This window comes from Corvus kubaryi, unplaced genomic scaffold (genome assembly GCF_017639235.1).
Source record: "Corvus kubaryi isolate FWS band 111438036 unplaced genomic scaffold, C.kubaryi_AGA036_p1.0 66, whole genome shotgun sequence".
NCBI lineage: Eukaryota > Metazoa > Chordata > Aves > Passeriformes > Corvidae > Corvus > Corvus kubaryi.
The window spans coordinates 32462239-32484781 of record NW_024582054.1 but is presented as its reverse complement, the minus strand read 5'-3'; the positions used below and the strand labels follow the sequence as shown (position 1 = coordinate 32484781).

General features: G+C 43.3%; 1 long non-coding RNA gene across 8 annotated transcripts in view; it reads left to right on the top strand.

Moving 5' to 3' along the window:
* The window catches only part of LOC121673836, a 100151-nt gene that overhangs the window by 44860 nt on the left and 32748 nt on the right, over positions 1–22543 (top strand). For 6 of the 8 annotated variants that reach the window (XR_006019331.1, XR_006019334.1, XR_006019328.1 and 3 more), the window contains exon 2: positions 11650–11910. The exons of the other annotated variants lie outside the window; for them this stretch is intronic. This is a non-coding gene — a long non-coding RNA (uncharacterized LOC121673836). The remainder of the gene's footprint in view (positions 1–11649; positions 11911–22543) is intronic. 8 annotated transcript variants of the gene reach the window in all.

The following is a 22543-nucleotide window of genomic DNA, read 5'->3' as shown; positions in this document are numbered from 1 at the left end:
GGCTTGATAGGGCTTTGCAGATAGCTTCCCATGGCTCTGCAGGTCACCGGGACTTCCAGCATCCCTGTCCTGCATGAATGGCTCAGACTGGAGCCTACACTCAACACCCCATTAAAGAGGATATTTTTATTTTTGGAGTGGCTGCATACCATCAAGGAAAGTGCTTGTTTCTATAACGTGGATAATTACATAACACTAGGATTTCTCTGCTCATTATTAGCATAATTTTAAAATTATTTGCAAGAAAATAAACGTGGTGTCTGCAGTCATACTCATTTCCTAGACAAACATCTAAATCCACATCCCCCATTTTAACTTCTCTTTTTCTTTTTTTTTTTCTTTTCTTAAAGCACTCTTGCGATCTTCCTAAATTTGCCTGTGCCACCATTTCATTTTGCTAATACCCCTTGAAACTGTTAACACTTTTTCCTGAATACTTTCCTAGTGGATACGAAGCAAAAAGGAAGAAAGGCTACTGTCAAATTGATTAAGTGAAAGCTCATTAGAGAAAGTAACAAGAGGTAAAATCTGCATATGCATTGCAGAAATGTGTCTGATCTTGCTAAGTTGTGAAAAGACAAAATAAGCTCAAAACTCCTTGTGCTGTAAGTAGTTCTGGGGAGATGGGGGCTGGGGATGGAAAGGGCTCCCAAATGTGTGTTACATTAAGGATTCCTCCTTAGAAAGAGGCTGTGGAGCAGCCCCTGCTAACACCACTTCACTGAAGGGTTTTAACGACCAGCCCTGATTTACAGGGGGTTGTGCCTGTGCCGTAAAAATTCTCAATTCCTTGAGCCCTGACAAACAAGACCACAACACAAAACCCCTGAACAGCAATCCAGCAAAACTGCTTAAATGGTGGTTCCTTAAAAATAAAACGCAATATAAAGTCAGCAGTAATTACTGTGTGTGTTCTCAGAGCTCAAAGCCACCTTTCTATGTGCTTTTTTTTTTTCCCAAAGTGTGGTTAGGTAATTTTTTTTTTTTGGCTTGAAATAGGGAAGATCTCCCTTTAGTTCTAACAAGCTAACTGGTAGAATTATTGATGTCTGAAAATGAGCCCTATCAGCTCATCCTGGGGAGACTTAGAGATACAGGCATGAGCTGGACATGTCCTCTGCTGGGAGCACCTTGGATGGGATCCAAGTTTGTGAGTGTGTTTCTGGGTGTTTCATCATGGTTGTTCATCATATCCTCTCTGAGGTCACGATGCTGCAGGGTCTGCAGATGAATTCCATCTTTCCCCCATGGTTTGTCCCCCCATAACCAGGGATGTCTGGTTGCCCACAGGGATGCTTCACTCCAGTGCATCATTTTGGGGCATCTTTCTCAGCTTAGCTGAGCCCTTTTCAGAGGCTCAAACCGAGCACTGTGTGATGGCTGCAGATTAAATTGACTTTAATTTCTGAAAATATAGATCAAAATTCTAATGTGATTTTGAATATGGACTGCACATCTACAGGCTTGTATGTGAGAGGCAGTAAGGCACCTAAACCTTGCTGCCTGTAGTAAACGTGTTACTAATACCTTAAATAACTTTTCTCTTACACATACAATCTAGCAGATTTCGTTTCTTCTACCCTTAAAAAAAAATATATATATATATATATCCCAATTAGAAGAGGCCAAAGAAGAGAAATACCAAAGTACCAAGCTAAAGTAACATGATAACTTTGAACTTAATCCATAAAAGACAGATATTTTACGGTTCAGGCTAAAACTCAAGGCTGACACCTAACCTGACACAAAAATGCTGTTGCATGTGAGAGTCCTTGTTAAAAAAAAAAATGCTGGGAATCTGCAGGCATAAGCCTGACAGTGCTAATTTAAATAGGAAAATGTATCTGTTTGGGAGGTAGACCACACATCTGAAAGTTATGAAAGCAAATGCCAATAATAACCATCTAAGGCAGAGCACGTTCCTTGGAATGTGGAAATTACTGTATTACAACAAAGCTGTTGTTTCCACCAGGGTGTTTTATAGCCTGGCTCATAATATTATGTATTTCGGCAGATCCCGGTAATTACAAATTTAAGTCTTAAATCCTTAGCTTTTCTTTATGTTCTCAAAGTACCCCTATAGGTATCCTCTCTCCAAGCTTAAATCAAACCCAAAATACAAGGTGAAATGGGGCTGGTTGAATTCCTGCACTTTATAATAATATTTATTAAGCCAGTTTTGAAGGGAAATGTTGAGCCGAGTGTTTTATTTAAATCCAATGGTACTCCAAAGCGCTCTGGAATTGTTTAATTAAAACCAAGGTGCACATTAATAAGAAAGGATATCATTTTGTCATTTATATATAATTTCTTGATTTTGTTAGGGGAATAAAAAATGAAGAAAGCCCCCCAAAATATAAAGAGAAGGAAGGACCAGTAAGCCTGATAATAGCCCTCCATGGAGAAGAAATAAGTATACAACAGAAGAAAAGCACAGTGAGGAACATAATGTTAGTAAAACACTCTTAAGGCTACACAAGCTGTAGAAAATGCTACTTTACATTTGGGCTGCAGCATCGTTAACTGTGGGCAATTGAGTAAAGAGTGCACCTTTTAAACTAATTCCTTGTGCTGGAGACACTGCCACATCCAGGAGCCTACCTCATTAATATGCTATAGTGGTCAAATAGGAGATTAATAACAAAGTCACCTGCTAAACCTACTAGGAACCTGTTGATTAACAATAAGCTCCAAAAATAAGATACCAGCCTGCAAAGCAAAATCGAGTCCAAGGGCAACAAGTGCTTCTGTAATTTATTCCTTCTTTACACAAGGGCATAAAGCTCCCTTTATAACCGTGTTTTCAAGGCCCTGCTGTGAGCTGTAGGTGTGAGCTTTTCAGCTGATTTATTAATTTTAGTTTCAATCAAAGTGTCACCTGCAGACACAAAAATGTCGGCCTCACCACAGAAAACACAGGAAAAAAAAAAGGGGGGGGGAGGGAGGAAACAGAGGCAGAGGAGAGAAAGAGAAAGACCAAAGGTTTTATTCTGAGAAACACTGCCAGCAATTTAAAAAAAAATTTTTTTCTCTTTTGGTCACGTGAATACCGGACGCCCTGTTCTCCACATAGCCCAAATAATTCCCAGCCACATAATTAAAAAAAAAAAAAAAAAAAAAATCCGAAATTAAACATTTTTGTCATACTTGGAAAGTCAGCCTCAGACCCGGGCAATGGCGCTAACCCGGCGGCTGCCAAAACAATCAGCCCCTGTTGTCAGTAGGGGGACATTCTCCCCAACCAACCGCCTGAACAACAAGTCCACTGAGCAAAATGTGCAAAAAATTCTCAATTAGTTGTCTTTATTTAGTGAACACTATGGGGTCCTCAACGGCACTATAGAATTATGGCAGGAAAGCTGAGCTCTTCAGTGGCTTATTAGCATTCTCCGAGGGTTGGAGTGCTGCTGGTAGCAGACTGGTGCCTCCAGGAGCTGGTGGTGGGACCCCGGCACTCCTTGGGTTTTGTCCTTTTGTCCTTCCCAGCCAGCAGGAAGTACAGCCCCATGTCCAGGGTATTCTGGGATATCTTCATCTCATTCACTGCTTGCGGGACCGGCAGCGCCCGTGCCTTTGTCAGTGGCCATGAGCATCCTCCTAGTCTGGGAAGCAAAAGCTCTGGGTTTGCCATTAAAAAAAGGGACCAACCCACATGCAGAAAGTGGCTTTGCCCCCTCCTCCCTCCTCTCCCCAGCAGCTTTTCCAAGTGAACATCCCCCTTCAACAGGCCGGGGCTGAAGGAGCTGAATGTTATGGTGCTGCCCTGTTAAATTGCATCAGATGTTATCGACACCCTGCTTCCATGTTGGAGAAAAAGAAGGCAAATAGGGGTAAATGGAAGCAGCTCCTTGTCCAATTCTTATCTTAATTTAAATGTAAAGTGAATGTCTTTTTCTTTATATATTTTTTTTTTATAAAAGAGAGGGGGAGCAAAAAAAGTTGAGTAGCAAGTGCTAGAAATGTCTTTTCTGAGAAAGAGGGTATTTGCTGCTTTAGGGAAAACACTATCATTGACTAAATTAACAAGTTGTCTTATCAACTGCCATAAGCCTTGAAGTCTAATTAATTTAGTACTGATCAATAGCCTTGAATGAAGCATTGATTTCTGCAGCTTTCCAGGGCTACAGCAGAAGCACATTCCCTGCTCCTTGCACGCTCCTCTTATAGGAACCAAGCACTAGTGGTAGTAATGTTTACGTCCCTCTCTTCAATGTCCAGCAAGCATTTTAGGAATTAATTTCCATGGGAGACTTGATTCTAAAAAATACTTTAAAGAAAGAAATTAGCCTGACAGGGGGTCCTGGCAAATCTGTATTTTTGGAGTTATATTCTGGTCTAAGAATCTCTACCTGAGAGGAAAAGGATTCAGTGGTAGATCAGGAAATGGTGGAAAGCTTGGCAGAACCTAGAGGTATCCATATGTTTTTCCTCATTGATGCCCACCGAAGGGTTGACTTCTTGGACACATATGATGGATTGAGCAGGAGGATCCCTGCTCTGCTTTCAAGACAGATTCCTCCGAATAGAGTGTTAAAAATGTTACAGAATCAACCCTCCATGGTCATTAGAAAAAGAGCAAGCAAAGTCACTAAACCCCAGAAGATGAGCTTAAAAGTAAAGTCGCTCAACTGATGTGGGCATTTTCAAGCTGCCATCCAGAGATGTGCCATGGGAGACCATGGAAAACACTTCCATGGGGGAAGGGAAGATGTAGAGGGCAGTGGCTTGGGAGGGACAAGGTGACACTGAATGGTGCATGGTGTTGGTGAAAAGGCTCTCAGGAGCCCCATCACGGTGGCTTCAGACCCAAAGTGCTGTGCCCACTCTATGACAAGATGTGCAAAACCACAATTCGAGGCCTTGCAGGTGCAGGAGGCACCATCAGCTGCGGCTCTTTTGTGACATCCTTGCCCCGGGTGGATGTGGGCTGGTCTCCCCAGGGAAATGGGCTCATTATTTGTGTCTGCAAGCCCAGGGGAGAGTTCCCCATCTGGCGGGATGGGGTTAAGTTCTGCCCTGGGCTACGTCCTGGCATCACCCGCTGCAGATAGTGCTCCGCCTTCAGTACCCAGAGCCAGAGCATGGGGCTTCCTTCCTTTGTCAGAATCACTCATGGCCAAATCCATCTGGATAAAATGAAGCAAAAAGATGAATTCAGAAGGTGGGAAGCATTTTGGCAGCACCAGCAGCTCTGCTGGGATGTGAGAGAGGTCAGAGTCAGGCCCTAAGTGCTTACAAATTAGCTTAAATTCCAAACCTGTGCTAGCAGGAGTCAAGCATTGTGACAGGTCTCCTCCAAATCTTTCACTTCCACCACCCTGCGTAGCTGAGGCACATCATTCATTTTATTTCTTTACTCCACATGTTCTCCTAGGGGAAAAGCCACGCAAACCCAAATCCTGTGGGGAAAAAAAAAAAAGGAAAAAAAAAAAGAAATGACAATAGGAAAAATTCAACACCGCAGAAGAATTACATTTAACCTTTACAAAATTCGGCCCTTTTAACTTCAGGCTAAAAAAAGAAACCAAAAAGCCCCACCACAAAAGTCCCTCTCCTAGTCTGTTTGGGGGCCTCCATGAGTTTCCATAGCACTTTACAAAAGATCTTTATTGAAGAAAAGATTGGACAAACTTTCCTTATATGTGTGGCCCTAGTCATTAATTGCCCCTGTCTTCTTTACCAAGGCCTTATTCCTATGTAAATACCCTTGCATAATGTTACAGGCTATTGTCAGGCCAGCGCCAGTCAGTCGCCACTTATATGCATTTTTATTTCAATCCGCTGCGCCGGAGAATGAAAAGATGTCTGGACTTAAGCTGTTTACCAACTGGGCCAAAGCTGCAGTGTGGAAGAACTGAAGAAAGCACCAGGCAACTGCAGGAACAGGCTTGGACAATGCAAGCAGCCATTTTCAGTTGAGTTATTAACCTACCCTGAAACTCTTCTAATCTACGCCTTTTTTAAAGAACAAATGTACTGAACCAAACATGAATGAGCCAGGACTATTAAGAGAGAAATCCTCTAAAGGACTATTGAGTGCAACATAGGTTTGTAATCATTTTGTCTCAGTTGCCTGCTACCAACATTATCAATGATGAAAATGCTTGCTCAGTTGTGGGGGATTGTCTCGTAATTAAATGACAGCGCCGTACTGTAAAAGAACATGCAGGAACACAGGAGATACCGAGGGCTTTCAAACGAGCCGCTCCCAGAAAGGACCTGGAATGGGCATGGATTACAATCCAACTTGAAAAACTGAATTAAGGACGTTGGGGTCTTCCTTTTAAAACACCAGCACTTTTCTAGGCTCGCTGGGGAAGGAAAAGTCGCCGAAATGGGCTCTTGTACTCAGAACATTTGGGATGAAAAGGATCTAAAGCATGTAGAGGAAATTTTTCCTGCTTTAGGTTGGGAAGAAAAGTACAAAAATGGAAAATCAAACCCTCACATGTGCTCGCAGAAAAAAGAAAGAAAAAATCTTATAAGTTTGCTGCAGGCTACATCTTTGTAGTGACTTAATGGCACTACAATCTACGTAGTGTAGTATTAGCCTTAAGAAACTCTTGACTATTTGCATGCATATTAGAATCCAATGAGAGCTTAATAAGTGCATATATATGACAGGGGAAACATCTCATTGCATAGTTAAAGCTACAAAAAAACATTGAGGGAGGCAAAGTCTCAAGTTAATTACCATTACAATGCAATCAAGTACAGCAGTCATAGCTGAAATCCTTTTCTATTAAGACTGCTAGGCTCAACCTTGTCTCTGCAGGTCAGCTCCAGCACAGATAACCTTTCCAGCAGACAAATACATGTAAAATTGGCTCATCTAATTAAAAGCTCAGGGAGGTGTAGAAAAATACCAGCACATTGAGGCTGAGCAAATCACAGAGTACCCCCTCCAGCTGGAGGAAGCTACAATATGTGGCTGCTGTTTGTTCTGGAAGGAAACTGAGTCACTTACCATTTCAATAGGTTAATCAATTGACAATTAAATGGAGAAATTGGTTAACTCTGCAGCAATTAACATGACACTCTATTAAGTACACTTTCTAATTGCCACAGCTGCAAGTGAAAATTAACGTCTGTGTCAAAGTGGCTGCATGAGGTTGGGCTGTTCCTGGTGGTGGCAAGGTAATAAATGTAGCTTTAAAAGCCTGTTGTTCATTTTAGACCCTCAAGCACAGTGGGGAAAGGGCCCAGTGCTGAGCTCTATGGTTAGATACAGAGCACTACATGGGTTTATTGAGAGTGTATGTGGACCCATAGGGTACTAAATACATTTGTGTGTATGCACACACATCCCTCGAATAATACTTATCCCTTCAAAACAACTTTTAAAATCTATTGTAAACTTCTTGGAGTGTGAAAGGTCTGTAACACATATATATAGTGTGCAAATAGTGTGTGTGTGTTGTTAAAGGTACACATGGAAGCAAATTCCCTGGAAGTGTTCCCAGCCAGGTTGGACAGGGCTTGGGGCAACCTGGTCCAGTGGAAGGTATCCCTGCTCATGGCAGTGGATGGAACTGGATGGTCTTTAAGGTCCTTTTCTTCTACCTTTCCTTTCCTTCTACCCAAACCATTCAGGGATTCTATGGAAAGACATAATTACAATCATCCTGCTCCCCTGAAGGATAAGAAGAAAATGAAAGTAACCAAATGTTGTCTGATGTCTCTAGAACTGGCAGTTTGATGGCAGTTTGGAAAGAAAAATTTCTTCTGGTTTTGAAGAAATTTTTAGTTGTGGCCAGGAATCAGAGCAGACACCAGCTGAGCCCTCCCAAAGTCGATGGAAACATTGTCCTTGGTTTTCAAGGGACAGAAATATTTGGTTTATAGCAAATGGTTCTGAGCTGTGCAGGTTCATCTCCCAACTCCTGGGATGCTTTACTGGAAGTACAAGTGAGGTATAAAATACAAGTAGCTGGCATGGACAGTGCTCCTTGCTCCAAAACAATGGTGTGGATGCCTGTTCCTCTCACACTGTCCTACAGACTGTGAGTCCAGGGAAGATGTTCAGCAGTGGCCACTGAACACAGACCTCAGGTTTGTTTTCGTATAGATAATCACTGAATTCTTCATTTGGCGACCTTTAATCTCTGTTCATTCACACTACAAAAGCAGTAGTCCCCAGGTCCACCAAGGTCTTCTTCTGGTCAAAACAGAGAGATCCAGGATCTGGAGGAGATGCTGTTCTGGAGAAGGCCAATAAGCCCAATCTTCATTTAGGTGCCTTTTCTGGTGCCCAGCAATCTGCAGGAGTGAGGTTGCACTTTTCGGGCTATTTAGGGAAATCTGCTTTCTTGTGGATCCAGAGCTAGGATGACCTGTGTCACACATGGGTGGTGGAGGACATCCTTGCATTTCACTGCTGCTTTCTGTGTTTTCTGCAGGCGTGGTGGGGTGGGAGATTATGAATAGAATAGAATAGAATAGAATAGAATAGAATAATAGAATAGAATATCCTGAGTTGGAAGGAACACACAGGGATCATTGAGTCCAACTCCTGGCCCTGCACAGGACATCTCAACAATCCCACCCTGTCCCTGAGAGCATTGTCTAAACGCTCCTGGAGCTCTGTCAGGTTTGGAGCTGTGACCATTCCCTGGGGAGCCTGTTCAGTGCTACATCACCCTCTGAGGGAAGAACATTTTCCTGATATCCAACCTAAACCTCCCTGGACACAGCTTCTTGCCATTCTCTTGTTTCCTACCGCTGTGTCTCAAACACAGGCCCCTGTAGCCAGCCAGTTTATGCTGGAACAGTCTGTTTCCTACTGGATATGGGACACTAATTTGGGACCCAAATATGAGAAGCCCTACAGAGACTTGCAAGGACACAGTCAAGTTTTCCCAGAGTAAATTCTATTACTTTCAAGTTCTGCAGTGAAAGAAGCAAAGCTGTAAATCCTCAAAGCTAATAGTGCTAGAATAGTAATTATTTGGTTGTTTTTTGTTTTGTTTGTTTGATGGGTCTTTTGACCAACAAAACCCAGGGAAAGACAAAAGGTTACATCAGTAGCTGCTGTTCAGAACCCAAACCATGAGAATTACAGATTTCCGCAATGAGATGAATTAAGCTAAAAGCCATATTAAGCAGTACTGCACATCTGCTGCATTTCTAAATTCCCTGTGTGTCCTTGCTGCTTATTGTTAAACTTGTTGTTGGGCTAATTGATAAAATCAAGCCCTAACATTTTATTCAGCCTGAATTCTCAAGAGGCTGCAGAATTCCTTCCAGTTTGGCTTTCCAGAAACTTGTATCTGCTGACAGGATTGAATTTTCCTGGGAGAGCCTATGAGGTGCTTTTTTGCCTGGTGCTGGAGAATTTAGATTTGTAGCAGGCAGAAAAGCCAGAGGGATGGTGACTGTTTTTTCCTGCCTGAACAAAGTCTGTTGCAGCAGCAGGGAGGAGAACGAGGTCTGCCAGGATCCACCATCCAGCCCTGGAGTACCTGCAGCCGCAGGAGAGGACTCCATGGGACACGGTGTGGATGTCTGATGTCAGAAATGTGTCACTTGAAGAGGCTGCTTGGCTGGCAGCTTCCCAGAGAGTCCAGCAGAGCCTGTGGCAGCAGTTCAGGCTAAATAAATAGTGAGGAGTGAGAGATCAGGGTGAAATCCCGGCTTGGAGGAGTCTGCTGCTGACTTTGCCAGGCCAGCACTCCTCTGCTGAAAAAAACCCTCCTGGTTTTTTCACTTTCCTTGTAGAATATACCGAGCAGACAGCACAAATCTTTGGTGCAACACCTGGAGAAAGTGGAAAACCAAGAGTTTTCCCCTTTTATTTCAGCGCCAGACTCTGTGCTGCCACGCCTGCCTGAGTGGAGGGGAGGTTTGTCCCCGAGTGCCGTGGGTGTCGTTAAACATATACTTCTAATTGCAGCTGCTTTCCCTCTAATTATAGCTCCGTTTGGTTAGGATTTTCCTCCAATCCCTCATTTCCCCTAAAGCAAACACCAGAGCACCAGAGTTGTAACCCCAGTGGGGACATTTATTAATAACCCCCTTGGCAAATAGGGAAAAAAATCATTACGCTGTATTAGGCACTAAAATATTTTCCCACTGCAAAGGCTAATTGATAATACCAAGCAGATATTATGGGGCAATTAATGTTAAGATGAAAATAAACATGAGAGCAAAACAAAAACAGGCTGAGGGAGAGTACTTTTTTTTTTTTCTTCTGGCTTCCAGGAGTTTCTTGTGAGTTAGAAATGAGATGCTGGTAAATAATCTGAGATTACCTGCTTAGAAAAGGAGAGATTAAAGAGGGAATTGAAGGAAAGGATTCTTGCACAGCTCTTCTAGTGAGTGGTTACAAGTCTTAAGGGGTTTTGTGTGTCTTTCAAAAAAACTTTCTATTTAGGTTGGCTTTTCCCCCCACTTCCCAGAACAGCTCCATATTCCGCACTTCACTGTAGAAGTTGACCAACCCAATCTAAGTGAGTTACAGTCCCAGAGTGTCAGTCTGTATAATTACAAAGGGGAAAATGAGGGAAAAATGATGATTTATCCCCCTGGCTTCAGATGTAAAATAAAGATGCTCAGGGAAAAGCAAAATCTGGCAAAACTCTGAACTTATACTGGAGGGATTATCTTTTTATTTGCTGTTTGTACAGCGTCAAACACCTTCGATCTTAACCTATATCCAGAGCTTCCAGCTGCGAGCACAAATCAAACAGTGGATGACCAGTAAAGGAGAACAGACTGGTCCAGCCACACAGTCCATGCACTAACTCTGGGATGGGGAAGGTGATAATGAAGACGCAGACAAACAAGACACTTCCTTCCTGATATTTTATTCATTCATCAAACAATATTACACATTCCCATCGATGCAGGCAGTGGGAATTCTGCAGGGCTGATTAAAAGCAAGCGGAAGGGAAGGAGCAAAGTGAATTCTTTGCTAACCAGCAGATTTTATTTTAGATAGGTTTGTAAATTTTTACTTATTTTAGGTTAGTAAGGTTCTCTAGCAGCTCAGAGTGCAGTGCAAGTCCTGTCTGAAGAGGAGGTGGATGCAAGAAATCCTTCACTTTATTCTTGCCTGTCTAGGGTTCAAAAAAAGTCACAATGCCACGTTTTTAAACTAATAATAATAAAAAAGTTGCATGTGTCCTGTTCCTGTTTGAGGACTGCACATAGGCTACCAGAGGACTTCTGCTTATCATAGCAGAGGTTTTTGGGGGTTTCTTGTGAAAATTCCTCCTGTGTCTGCTGGGACAAACCATGTCACCTTCTAACCTTAGGAGGACTCCAGTGAGTCCTGTGGGTCAGGTCTGGATGTTGTGGCACTGCCAAGCAAGTCCTGAGGGACTTGTCCATGCTGCATCCGAGGTGGGGAAGGACCTTTTAACCAGGCCCTTTTTGACCTGGGATGAGCAGCTGGCCACTCCTGGAGTCAGCAGCCTGGAGGGAAATGGTTACTTAAAAGGAGATCCCTCTTTAACAGGCTGTGTTCAGGAGGGGGTGACGTCCTCAGGCTGCCTGAGGGCAAACACACCTCCCCATTTACCTGTGACCAGCTGAGATTGTGCTTGGCTTCCTATCACATCTCAGGGGCACCTGTCTGGGGGGAGGCTGTGGGATGAAGATTTTAAGACACAGAGCTGCTCACCAGCCTTTCCTTCACCTTTCTCAAAGGGGCTGTGGGAGTCTTGTCCCTCCTGGAACTTCTGGACTGGTGGGCACAGCTGCATTTGTGGGAAGAGAAGCTATATGGAGAACCAGGGGCAAGGCTGAAGACAGGATTCAAGTCTTCACTCCACATGTGCTGTACCAGCATCGAGGAGATGTCATGGTGGGAGCTCATCCCAATGCTGGAAGAGACTTTGTGGGCCTCCCAGACCATCCTCATTCATGTTGTGGATCCAAATCATCACTTACCCAGAGATCAGCTTGTGGGTGAGTGCCAAAAGAGTCTCCTGGTTGTAATGATAACATCAGCTGGACTCTGTGGCTGTGTGGCCTCAGACACTCTGAGTTTTCAGGGGATGGGGTACAAGTGCTGGAACAAGATGGGAGAGAAGGAGTAAGCGCTCATGGATATTCCTCCTACCAAGCCAGCAGCAAATGGGCCATCTCAGTGTCACATCACTGATAAAAAGGATTAGAGATTTCCCTTGTTCTAGACATCTGCACCCTGGGTGAAGTCTTAGTCCATATGGTTGGGGAAAAAAATTGACACTGTAAAATCGAAACTTTAGAATATAGCCAAAAAAATCTGACAGTTGTAACAAAAAATAAAAGCCCCAAAGGGGAATCTATGGTTCCAGGAAAGGGAGAAACTGAGAGCAGATGAGCAGAGCAGGGATGTGTTGGGTGTATTCAGGTGTTGGGGAGTGAGTAGGGACACCCCTGGGTGACCCTCAGCCTCTGACAGGAAGGGAGCTCTGCTCCTGGCTGGGTGTGGCAGTTCCACCACACTGACTCCGAGCTCCCACCATCCTTGAAGCCATGATCTGGCACTGGGGCCAGGTTCCTGCCTCCTCAAACTGACCCACCACATTTTGCAAGAGCCTTGAAGTAATTATTGCAGAGTTAAGCATGTTCCTGATTCCCCTTTAGGTACAACCTTTGGCTCACCAGACTCCCTTCCCAATCTTCTTCCTTACTGCCAAGTGCTCCTATCAATGCTTGTTACACACCCATTTTCCCTCTTTTCCTTTTTCCTTTTACACCTGCACTGCTGTGGCTTTCACGGTGCCCTTCACTGTTGTTCAGCCCTCTTCATTCCAATCTGGACATTGTCTCCTCTTCTTCTTCCTGGGATCCTCACCAGAACCTGGAAGGAGTAACTGCAGAGAACCTATCATGCTCTGCTGCTGCTTTTGTTGTACAAGAGAGGAGCTTTGAAAGTGAGAACCCTTTCAGCTCTGCCTACAATGCAGGCAGCACGTTTCCCACGTGGGAAATGAGCACAGCTCTATTCAGACCTCCACCAGGGAGCTACAGATGGTAACCAGTGTTACCTGAAGCCTTGGATATTTTGTATTTTCTAATTCATAGAAACACAGAATGGTTTGTGCTGGCAGGGACCTTAAAGATCATCTCATCCCAACCCTGTTCCACTATCCCAGGTTGCTCCAAGTCCTGTCCAGCCTGGCCTGGAACACTTCCAGGGATGGGGCAGCCACAGCTTCTCTGGGCAATGAGTATCACCTTGCTCTTTCTCAGCACTTTCTTCCACTCCTGGCTTTTCTGTTTCATCTGGCTCCTCCTGAAAGCTCTGCCTCTCCTCTCTCTCCTCTACCACTTATCTCCTGTCACTTTCTGGTCTCTTTGACATCAGTTTTGATTTGTTTGTGCTGCCTGTTTTTTCCTGTGGTCTTCCAAGCTCCAGCATGCACCAGAGCAAAGTACGGAGGATCTAAGCAAGGCCAGGAAAGCAGCTGCATTATCACAAGCACAATTTATTATGTAGCACCTGTGCTTCACAGTTAATGCACAGCAGTCACACCTGTCCCTGCTCATTGCAGGGGAGTTGGAGCAGATGACCTTTAAAGGTTCCTTCCAACTCAATTTATTCCCTGATTCTATGACCCTCAAAAGGCACTTTGCTCTCAGAATAAGTGGCCAGTATATCTGATGTGATATAAGTGTGAGAGCCTGCTCCATAAAAGAGACAAATGTCCGGAGAGGAGTTTCTGAGATGTGACTGGTTGTCCCTTGCCCCATGTCTGACACCTTCCCTCTGGTCCTGGACATCAGGGGGGCACCCTGGTGATGCAAAGTCACCCTGGGCACGGGTGAGGGTGCCCTGCCGAGGGCTGAGGACAGGAGGAAGGTGCCTGCATTGCCTCTGACCATCTCCCTACATACGGAGTGGGGATATTTGTGCTGCTTTGTTTGTGCCTGGGACATGAACCAAGAACCTCTTTAGGATGATAATGGAAGTGGCAGAGTTTATTTAGCCAAGCTGTGAGTATTTTGGGGGTATTTCTGTGCTGCCTTATCACCTCAAGAAGAGGCAGACTGCTTAAAATGCTCAATATTTAGAAAAGCTTGTTTCATCTCTCTTGTCTTATGTTATTGGTGTGGAATATTCCCTTCTTAAGCACACTGCAATAATATTAGATAATTGCTTAGCTCATTTTTCTATATGGGTTTTGTTAATTCATAATTGTCTCAGAGCTGAGGAAATGTTTCCTTTAAGAAGGTTAAACAAAGAGTTTATTGACATTAGTGAAGATTGGTTAAAGAAAACATTATTAAATAAAAGGAGCTTTATTTAAACACTAAATTAATCATTTAAAGGCAAATTAGAGGTCGTAACTCCTCCTAAATAAATAATGTTAAACAATAATTAGATATCCATTTTAGATTACAGGCAAGCACTTGGGTTCAGTGGGCTGAAAAACAAGTTTCTTCTCATCTCTTCATATTTGTTCAATATACATAATTAAAGCGAATCACTGCCCCGCTTAAATTTTCCATTCTGAGATTAAAAAAAGATTCCATTTGTAACTGTGTGTCATATTCGCCATTAGATGATAAAACATCTTTAAAGCTTCACTTTCATGTAAACAGAAGAAAAGATGAGAGCATCCAGAGAGATCCCCGGCAGTGGAAATCGATTCTCCTAAGCTACTGGTTACAGTTATCAATCTTATCAAACAGGCCGATGCATGAGTGCCCTCAGCCACTTTGATTTGTATGATCTCCCTTTGCCAGAGTTAACCTTCCCCACGTTCCAGCGTGTGCAAGAGGCCCTATCTGGGCTGTAATTACCCTCCCTTTCATTAGCGCTCTTACTCATCTCTTAAGTGCAAGATAAAATTAAAGAAACCGTTTTCCCCCCTCTCGCTTCATTACACTTTTTTTTTCATTTTATTTCATTTTTTAATTTTGGTGGGGTTTGTTTTTTTTTTTTGGTAGGCTCCGAGCAGCCTCATTTGTTCTTTCCCACAAACATGAGCCAACCTTCTCCCTTCTCATTCCCCTTTCAAAGAGGGATTCGGGATGGGGAGCCCCAAACCCAGCACCCCACGTCTCACCACCGCTGGGTTTGCATTAGACCTCCTCAGAATGACGATGGCTGGTGAGCACTCACAGGGACCACCATCACCCTCCAGAACTTTCCGTGGGCTCTGCTTGTCCCGCTGCCAGCCGGCTTCACAAAAAGCATGGGGAATTTTTGTCAGTTGCGATACAAGTATTGAGGAGTTGGATTAATGAAAGCTGACGTTGGCGCTGATAAATAATGACACCACCGAAAGCAACCTCGGCGGTGGATGGCAACATCAAAAAGCCCTCACTCTCTGTTAAGGGATTGTCCTGCAAAGAAGCAGAAATGGTGGCGGGGGGAAAAGCTGGATGCTCTGGCAGGATTTTACACAACTCTCCCATCTGTGGGTGAAGGTTTTTTGCACTCTGCTCGTGCCTTTGCCACGTTTGACTTTAGGCTGATACCGGTGCTGTGTGAGCGAGTATTGCCCGGCTAATTGTCATCCCTAATTGCATCCCCCTCGTTAGCCTTGCCTCCGGTTGTTTCCCACTCCTCTGCCTGGCACCCAGGCTCCTGCTCAGCTCTTCTGCATTACCATCATTAAGGTGAATACAACTTTCCCCTATACTTAAATAAATATTTCACCCCTTTTCTCGCTGCTTCATTTTCTCTTATTTTAAAATGAAATTGGCTGATGCTGGAGATGTTTTTAACCCCTGCAAATGTTATCTCACACCTCACACAGATTGTCGGGGTCTGCAGCACTGGCAGGGATCACAGATTTCCTCTAAATCCATGTTCTAGAAAGAATAACATCACCAGGAAAAGTTGTTTTGCACAACCCTGCTATCTTTCATTAGCTAGTGAACACAAAGGAACGGAACAAGACTTTTCTGATTATTTTAGTGGGTTTTTTTCCCCCCTTAACTACTGAATTTACACACAAAAAAGAAAGGCACTTTGTATTTAAGGTTAATCAAGTTTCAGTACAATTTTTTACAAACTGGAATCACACTAATCTTTTTTTTCTTGCTCTAATGTGTGGCTGTTGAAATCCTTAGCTGTGATAAATTAAGCTACTTATTAATCTAATTATCGTACATTCATCCTAGAAACTTTCATGTGACTTGAAAAGGCTATTCAACCTTTTCCCTCCCCTCCTAGAAAGGGCTCAACCTTGCACCAATTAAGATCATTCTGAAGTAATGCTTTAAAAAAGCTTTCTTTAATCACCCAGTGGAACATGGGCTGATGGTAAGCAAACTAAAAGCTGTGAGAAAAGTTTACCTTACCTTTAAGTCTGGATATTTTTGAGTTGGAAGAGGAAGGTCTAATTGTGGTGTTCCTCTCTTCTTCCTCTTCTCTGCTCTCCTAAATAAATCTGTGAAATTATTTAGCAAGAAAAGTTGTGACTGACACTGCTGACTTTTTTTCTGAGCGTAGCAAAGGACAAGATGGGAAGATGTATTCGAACAAAACACGTGAAGCCTAATTCGGTATTGGGTTAATTGGAAGTTTTTGACTCCCAGAGCATATATTAACCATCCAGATTTCAGAGATACTGCTTTGTTTTAAAGCCTTATCTATCGATAGGAAAACATCCCAATTCCAAAGTATCCAAGGGATTAAGAAAAGGAGAAATAAACCCCCAAGTACCGAAAAGAAATAGGTTGTGAGTGTATCCTATCTTGAACATCCATTCATCGCCAAGCGGTTTTGTTACTTTTTCTTAATAACCACATAAATGGAGCTATTTTATATTCAAATTAAACTAGGTATTAATTTGAATGCAAAGCAGCTCAGTTTGTGCCGTTTCAATGACAGGTTTACCCCCAGACAGAATTTATGAACAGCCCGATGTGGGGGAAGCCGGCTCCTGCTCCTCACCCCCTCTCCGTGCCTAGCAAACTTGCTAACTGTGAATAGTTTTTGAAGTGAAGATTAAAAGAGTGGAATTATAAAGTATAATTACATTTTATTGAAACTCTAGAAATCAGAAAAAAATCCAGCAGGAAACTTTTAGTGAAACATGATGTGTTGTCATTATCATTAAAAGATAAAAGTTCCATACTGTTTTTATCTGTTTATTTGGAAGAAATCCAGCCTTTGCAGTAACGCAGGAAACAAAAAACTGGAATGCAGGAGTAATTATTAAAACTGTGTGATTTGTTATCTCAGCTACTGTCTTTCCAAATGGTAATGCGATATCAGCAGCTGCAGACGGTCGCTGATTTCCTCTATTAGTAAACAAGTGCTTTGGAGACCTGTGTGAGGCACTTTAAGCCCACTACTCCCCGAAGTGCTGTCAGGCTTAACTACTAATCCATGGTATTTCAGAGCACTGGAAATTCATCTTTATAAAACCTGAACAAAAAAGGGAAAAAGCCTGGAGGGCAGGAGCTCCCTCTGGTGAGACAAATGACATGTTCATTTATTAATGAAACAATAACCCTGGAAAGAGGATCAAAGCACATTCCATCCTCACTTTACAATCCCCAATTTTCTCAGGCCATACCATTTAATTGAGCCATGACAATGGAATACTTAATTGTTGCATTAAAGTTTGAAGAAGAGACTTCCTCAGAATCAATGTTCATTTCTGGATTATGACAGTATAATGTCGCCAGCTTGTAGCTGCTGGAATTTTATTTTCTCTCTTTATTTTATGCAGATAGAGAGAGAGAGAGAGAGAGAAAGTGCTGGTTTTATTCTTTTACCAAAGGATCCTTATCCCTCCGCATAAGCAGGGGTGAATATACCTGTACTGGAGGTAAAGCCTGGCTGCTGGCCCAGTGCTGTGTTTGTGCCCAGGGGGACAAGCCCGGGGGTGACTTCTGTGGCAGGAGGAGGAATGCAGGGGGTGCAGCACCTTGGAAAAGTAAAAAAAAAACCCGGATTTTGATTTAAGATTAAAGAAAAGGCTGGAAGAGAGAGCTGGCCTCTGTAAGCTTGTGTTTCTGTAAGCACCAGCGAGGTTCCTGGGTTCTCCAAGGGATCCTCCGGCACTGGAAGCTCTGCTCTACATCACCATTCCCCTGAATCTGGGCTACAGGCAGGTCCTAGTCCATCCTTACTCCTGGAGCCAGCGTTGCTTCAGTGCCACCCCTCAGTTACCAGGTCTGTGACCACGCTCCCAGCCTGCCCACCCGGCTCTGCCTGTGCTTTCCTTCCTCCCAGTACCTCAAACACATGGATGCCTCTGTGCTTGGGAATGCTTAAAGGGCTTTTGATTCTCACCCTAAGAGGATCTTCCAGTTCCTTCCTGGGAGCTCACATTGTCCCCCACCAAAGTTTTGAGGCAAAAGGACCATCCTTCTGCTGTTGTGTCCAGCTGCTTCTCAGGCTCCCAACATTTTGAAAGGCTGTGAAGAAAATGGAGGTGCTCAAAATAAAAGCCACGCTTCCAAAAAGAACAGAATATCTTCTGAAGTTAATACATGTGTCGTATCTGCCTCCCACAGTGTCTTTCCCCGCCACCTGATTTTATCAAATTTCTTATTGGTGACTCATTTTATATAATTGATATTTACTGACTCGATTATCTGGCAGTGATTGACTGCATTATTTTTCTTTAACCTGATTTTAACTTAAATACCATTTTCTGGGTGCCTGCAAAGAAGCAGCTAGAAAGGCTATCATGCACGAGTGTCTGCTACCTTTAAATTAATACATTCTGCTTTATTAATTCTTCCTATGACATGTATTATAATACACTTGCATGTACATAGAGCCTATCATATAAGAACCCTGAGGCACTTACAAACATTAACTAAGCCTTACAATCTTCTTACTTTGGGTAAACAGGGACAGAGGGAGGTTAAGTCTGTCATCCTGACAGCTCTGTGCAGAACTGGGCAAGGAACTGCTCTATCCTGACACCTTGCAGGCTCTGGGGAGCTCACAGTCCCTGTAGGGTGGCTAACGCACCCCATAAGATGGCTAAGGCACCCCATAGGATGGCTTGTGTTCCCCATTCCTCCATATGTGGTAGAAGTAGTCTTCAGGGCTGGGAAAATGGGTCAGGATCTCCAAGTAATCACAGTGATTTGTCTAAACTTACCCATATTTCCCCTCCATCCTTACCTGACTCAAGCAATGGTCTGGGTATTGGCTATGCAAGAAGTGAGTAAGCCCTGGTTGCTCAGCAGAAGTATAAATCATCCTTAAGATTATTTCAGAGGGGGTAATAGAGAAAAACAGAGCTGTTGAGAAATCCACCTAAGCAACAGATCAGCCTTGGGGAGTGCATGTGTGTCCTAAAGGCACTGAAATCTCAGTAGGATTTAATAGAAAATATGGCCCAGCCCCTTTTCCTGTTCTAAACATGAAGTGCTGAATTAGAAATGGGGTGGGATGGAGACCCTGTGGAACTTGAGCATCACAGGATGCATAATTCCCTTAAAAGAAATACATCCCACTGTAGGGTGCAGCACAGGGGGTCCCTCCATGTAGGTCAGGTAAAGTCCCATTGCATTCCTGACGCGGGAATGAGCAGATGAGAAAGTCTGAGTAAATGAATTGTGTAACAAAGCCCAAAAGGACTCTATTTTTTTTTTTCCTTGGAGTATTAAGAAATCTGTGCAAAAATCCTCTGCCTTCTGGAGGGCACTGCGTGACAGGCACTGTGCTATTTCCAGGGTGCCTGGGAGCTGGGGTCCTTTCATTTCTTTTCTCCTGTGCGTGCTGCAGCAGGGTTTAGCTGACCCATCCCTCCTGGGGGAGTATCAGGATACCCCAAATAATCCCAGCAATGGGGGTGAGGTCACAAGGACCAAAGGCAATAAAATCACCCTGAATCCCTCTTCATGGACCATGCAGGGATGATCCTGAATGTGCCTATGGGAACCTCTGTGGTCCTGCCATGCCCCCTTGTACAGACCCTTCCATGCCCGGGATTCTTCCTCCGCCAGCAGATCTTGTTTAGTTTTGCCCAAAAACTAAGAGGAAAGAGCAGCTTGTGGAGAAACATTAAAAGGAATGGTTATTCTTCCCTTTTCAGGAAGGTGAGTGGCTGGGACAGGAGCAAGGCCCCATGCCAGGGGTTTGGGGAGGAGGATGGAGCCTGACCAGCAGCACGAGCTAAGTCCTTCCGTCCCAGCTTGCGTAGGCAAACCTGCTCCTTCTGCCCTGCCCCTTACCTACTGAGTCCCTGGAAATCCGATTACTGATCCAGGCCAGCCGTACGTGCAGCCAAGCAATTACATTGTTTTTCCTCCACTGCAGCTCGGCGGGTCCTGCGGACTGAGGTTTACGGGAAAACAGAATTTTAAGACAAAAAAAGAAGCGCTTGATGATATTGGTATTACGAGGACGGCTTACAGTGCTGGATATTACTGCTCTGCTCGGGAGTGATTACGGGTTCCAGTTGAGACTGGATGGTTTATTATGTTTTACTGGAGTGCAGGAAGAGCTGGGAAATGAAGGGAATGGGAAAAGGCAGAGTGGAGTTGTGGTGATGTTACAGCTGGGGAGCTGAGGTGTGGGATGAATAAATTTCTGGTTCTTCAAGGATGGAGTTCTGCCCATGTGTTCATGCCCAACCCAGACCATTCTATGATATAAGCTATGATATGATATGAGGTATGATATAACACGGCCATCCTTAGCAATGACAAAGAAGTTCAGCCAAGGTCATAGCACAGACACTCAGGCTCCATGCAGAGTGTTCCCATCCTCCCTAGGCTGGACCCCTGAGCTTTCCCACCCTGGAACGGGTTTAATGCTGTGCCCGTCTGGGAGTTTTGGACAGCTGGCTTGGGAGCAGGGCATGGTAAAGGCATAACTTCCCCTCAGGGAGCAGGTGGGCTTTTGGAACTGCAGAGGAAATGTTTTCTTGTACAAGTTCAAGATAATAAACTCAACTGAGTGAGCAGACACCAGGAAGAAATATTTAATTATCCTTCTCACCATTATGAGGAACTTCTGCCACTCTTCAGGTTATTATACAGTAAATAACCAGTTTTCTAAAGGACAGAGCTGTTTTAATTATATGACAATGAATGCATAATTATTATGTTTGTTAGGAATGAATCACAAGACAACAGACTTGATATTGCTGCTCTAGTTAGTGCATCTTAATTACTTTTTCATTTATTTTGCATATAAAAGCTATTTGCTAATTGTCTTTGCTGTAAATATGCAAAATATAATTAGTCATTCATAATTCTTTATGTGTTATCTAACTGTACATTTGTTACTGAGGAATGTATATTAAAGTTTGCATATTTAATGGGCTTTTGTGGCATAGAATATTTTTGTACAAAGTTTTCAGGAAATATTAGAGACATCACTTAAACCTTCTTTTAACCCCTTTTCCTATGCAAACCAGTGTTTCCCAGAAAGACTAGATATTGATAAATTAAACCCCCTGGAAATCCATTTCTGTTTTCTAAGCATACAATATAAATCCAGTGCTGATAATATGAAATGCCTCTTGGTCTCAAACCGAAACCAGAGAGATTAGGGCCCGTTAAAAGTGTTGCAAGTTGGTCTCTACAGTGAATTTAAACTGTAAGTACAGAATTACAAATGCATTAGCATCTTATTGCAAGATCAAGTGCATTTATCTTGCTGTAGGTGAGTTACTGTGAGAGTCAGGCCACGGTGCTGAAGAATCTGGTAGCAGTATTTGGATTAGATGCTGTTGATCAGAGCAAGAGGTCACTGTTCCTGCTTATTGTAAGGCTATTGAGCTTCTGTCAAATAATAAAATATACCAGACTTGAAATCTTAATTTTGCTTTCTAGTTTGGGCACTTGTTGGATCTCTCTTTAGTCAGGTTGCTCGCCCTGGATTGGAAAACCACATAAAGTCTTCATGCTTTTCTTTTCCTAAGGCTTAGGCAAGTTCCATCTGTAATTAGCCCTCTGCGAGGCCCGCCGTTCCGGGGAATGTTTTACCTTGTGATTAGATTCACTGCAGAGATTGCCTGGTTCAAACGGGCCGTGTGTTTTTGGGAGCTGAGTGCCAGCCCAGGTCTCGGGGAGCTCGGCAGATAATCACACATCAGCTGCTCCCTCGTCGCGGCGAAGCGCTGCCGCTGATGCACGTCACATTCCGCATTTCTCCATCTCAAACATTTGATTTACTATCCGGTTGTACTGTTAATCCTATGTCATGACACTCCTATTCACTTCTGCTTTTCAACTGAAAGCAGCTTCCTATGAAGATAAAGCTAGGTAAAATCTATTGTAGGGGGAAGAATAACTTGAATGCAGCTATCATATCGAAAAGAAAACACACTCCTCCACTCTTCACCCTTTAGATGCTCTGAATACTTTCCTTAATGATGAAGTCAAACAGAATAGCCACTGAGAATATAAGCCATGGTTATTTTTTTTTTCTCCCCTTCAGAAGTAATCCTGCTCTGTGATTCTGTAATTGTTCTTATTTACGCTGGGCAAATCTTTTAAAACTAACATATATAAAAAACAGAGTGACAATAGGGTAGAATTAGGGAGAAGAAAACCCAGCTAACATGCTTCAGTAAATTGTGAGATGAATAAATCATACATATCCCTACTTATCAAACAAGTATTTAGAAAAAAATTTAAATAATGCTGTTTAATGCTGGCACTTGCATAAACCCCA